Raw genomic sequence first — 3,794 nt, 5'->3', positions numbered from 1 at the left:
AGCATACTTTGTGCTTTGCCTGATGGGCAAGTTATCGTAAAGAGCACAGGCCTTTCCTATCAGCCTGTACTGGAAGGAGCTCCCGGGGAATCACACAGAAGTCTGTCCAGCTCCAGACAGGCGGCACTCACAAGGCAAAACCTGAGAGGGAGCTCAGCAGAGAAAGCTTCAGATTCCCTTGCAGGGTGGGAACATCTACTGTGAACGGCAGCAATGATTGTCCCTACAGCAAACTCTCCAAGCATGAGAGAAAGCAAACTTCCTCAAGTGGTGTGTTTGAACTTTTACTTAGAAGAGAGAAGTTTGGGAGACTTGGTGTTTTCTCTCCCTGTAACATTCTGCCTGGCATTAAAAAATAACTTCTGCCCTGGAATTCCAGAGCAGGGACGGCTCAGAGCTCCTGGCCTGGGAACCTCTTCCTCCTGGGTATGAGCTGCCCTTGGCATGCCTGACTGTATGCCAGGGCTACCTGTGAGCAGCTGCCTAGCAACTTCCTCAGTGTATGCAAGAAAAGCATGTTTGTGCTGTCAATTCCACCTGCGCTTTGGCTGCAGAAAGGTAAGCTGTCTGAAATACTTTGTTCACAGAATTCCAAAACCAGAAAGAAGTAGAGATGTTTGCAGAGAGAAAAAAAAAAAAAAAAAAAGCCAAACTTACATTTTGACCACAGGCAAGCTTTCCTGTTCTCTAGGACAGACACATGCTCACGCATGCATGCACACAGTCTTCACATACACGTGTGTGTGTGTGTGTGTGTGTGTGTGTGTGTGTGTGTGTGTGTGTGTGTGTGTTTTCCTTTTTTAAAAGATTGATCTCATTTTCAGGGCTGGCATGGGGATGTAAGCCTTTTATTCCAGCACTCCAAAGGCAGAGGCATATTCTCCATCAGTTCAAGGCAAGTCTAGTCTACATTAAAAAATTACAGTCTACATAATGAGACCCTAGATAACAAACAATAAATCTCATTTTTAACTATTTGTAAATGTCTATGTATATGCATATGTCTGCAAGTGCTGGAAGAGGCCAGGACATTGGACCCCCTGCCTGTGGAATTACAGACAACTGTGAGTCAGCTGCCGCAGGTTCTAGAAAACAAACTCAGGCCCACTGGAAGAGCAATAAGCATTCTTAATTGCTGAGCTACCTTTCAGCTTCTGCCTTAGGGTTACTATTGCTGTGGTGAAACACCATGACCAAAAGCAGGTTGGGGAGGAAAGGGTTTATTTGGCTTACACCTCCACAACACAGTTCATCATCAAGAGAAGTCAGGACAGGAACTCAAACAGGGAAGGAACTGATGGAGGCAGGGGCTGATGCAGAGGTCATTGAGGAGTGTTGCTGACTGGCTTGCTTCTCATTGCTTGCTCAGCCTTTCTTATAGAACCCAGGACCACCAGGCCAGGAGTGGTCCCACCTATCATGAGATGGGTCCTCCCTCATCAATCACGAACTAAGAAAATGCTCTAAGGCTTGCCTGCAGCCCAAGCTTATGGAAGCATTTTCTCAAATGAGGTTCTCTGCTCTCAGATGACACCAGCTCTGTCAAGTTGCCGTAAACTATCCAGAACGGCCGCCTCTGCCATTTTGTTGTCACCATTATATTTTAATTTCCTCTTCAGAACTTGCAAATCCCTGATGTAAATCTCTGATTAATATTTATTTTTGTCGCTGCTTCCTGTCAAAGCTAACTGCTGCCTGTTCATCTCTACATGGCCATGACAGTTTAGGTTTTTCTTTCTCATAGAAACCAAATTTGACTTCTTTGGGGTGGTGATTTTTCTGTGTAGACCTGGCTGACCTGGATCTTGCTCTCTAGACCAGGCTGGCCTTGAACTCACAGAGATCCACCTGCCTCTGCCTCCTGAGTGCAGAGATTAAACATGCATACCACCACCACCAGGCTTATTCTTTTTTTTTCTTTATTTCCTTTATTTTTCCCAGCCTCATAGCTGGTTTCAATCCCCTCCAATTTAATGAATTTTCTGTCTTGGATTCCTTTATCCAAATCCAGTTCCAGGAGTTGATATTTTAACATTTATTTTGAGGGGACCAAGCTCAAATCATAAGCAGGTTTTTATTATGTAGTACAGGCTGGCTTTGAATTCATGATCCTCTAGCCCAAGTTGCCAAATGCTGGGATTACATGTATGGACCACCACACCAACCTAATACTTTTGTGTTTTGTTTTAAAATAGTTTTCCTACCTCTGGGACTAATCCTTTTTGTGTAATAAGTCAAATGACTCAGGTAATGCCATGTTGTTGTTTGTTTTCTTACTCTTTGGGGGCCCGCCACCCAGCTCCCATATAAATCACTCACGGAGGCTTATTCTTACTTATAAATGCCCGGCCTTAGCTTAGCTTGTTTCTAGCCAGCTTTTCTTAAATTATCCCATCTACTTTTTGCCTCTGAGTTTTTCTAGTTCTCTTACTTCTGTAAATCTTACTCTTACTCCGTGGCTTCCTGTATAGCTGGGTGACAGGCCCCTGGAGTCCTCTTCTTCCTCTGGCCACTTCTCTTCCCTCCCAGATTTCTCCTCTATTTATTCTCTCTGCCTGCCAGCCCTGCCTATCCTTTCTCCTACCTCACCATTGGCTGTTCAGCTCTTTATTAGACCATCAGGTGTTCAAGACAGACACAGTAACACAGCTTCACAGAGTTAAACAAATGCAACATAAACAAAAATAAGAATAAAATAATATTCTACAACAATGTCGTACTGTTCTGACTCCATTTTGTGTTTGCTTAGACCATTCTGAACCCTCTACCCTTCTTCCCTCTAACGTCACATCCACCTTGGCAACACATTTGAGATTCCCATGGATTGACCGTGATCCAGATGTATTAACCAAAATTAACATGCTATGTCTAAAAGAACAACTATGTTTTGCCAGGAATGAACATTTCAAGACCCTCTGACCCTCATCTAATGCTGATGTAAATTATGACCTTTGTGGGTTTTGCCTTTAAAAACGCTGTACCCCTGAGCTCAGGCACCAAGAGACTTTGCAGAGGCAACCAGCCCACTCTGGGTGTGGCCATCAGCAAAAAGGACTTAAAAATGTTAATTGGCTTAATCAGCATAGTTGACAATCCTTACAATAAGCACTCACATCCTGTTGCCTGTGAACACTTGGTTGACAAAGAGGAAAGAAACCTATTGTCTCTTAGAAGCCAGATAGTTCCACAATACAAACACCACCACCCCCTTTTTTTAAACTCCTCCAGAGAGGCTTCCTAACTTTCTTTAATGTCTCTGACAGAGGACGTTTGTTAAAAGCATTCTTTCCTTTCAACTTGCCACGTGTCGTTCACCGAGGTTAAGGAGGCTGGACACAGCACACCAAAAAGTCAACCTTCTCAGGAGCATGAGAATGATTCTGGTTTTTGCACTCCATGCGACAAGAAAGTTAAGCTCTCTATCTGTATTTCTCACAATGAATTCTAAGTATTTTGAGGGTTTCCTCACATTACTATCAGGAAAGGAATGTTGAGGGCCTGGCGAGACTGTCCAGTGTTTATTAGCTCTTGCTGCTCTTCCAGAGGACCTGAGTTCAGTCCCTAGCATCACCTTGGGTAGCTCACAACTGCCTGTAACTCCAGGGGACCCACTATCTTTCTGGCTTCTGGGGGGACTGTACTAACGTGGACAAAGTGACACACACTGTATCAGTGACTTTCCTGCTGCCGTGGTAAAGCACTGTGACCAAGACCACTAGTGGAAGTGTTTATTTAGGCTTCCAGAGGATTAGAGTCCATGATGGCGGGTGGGCGGGGACAGTCTCTAGACTTTC

Source organism: Onychomys torridus, chromosome 9 (genome assembly GCF_903995425.1).
Source record: "Onychomys torridus chromosome 9, mOncTor1.1, whole genome shotgun sequence".
NCBI lineage: Eukaryota > Metazoa > Chordata > Mammalia > Rodentia > Cricetidae > Onychomys > Onychomys torridus.
The sequence above is the reverse complement of the archived record's forward strand: the minus strand, read 5'-3'. Positions refer to the sequence as shown.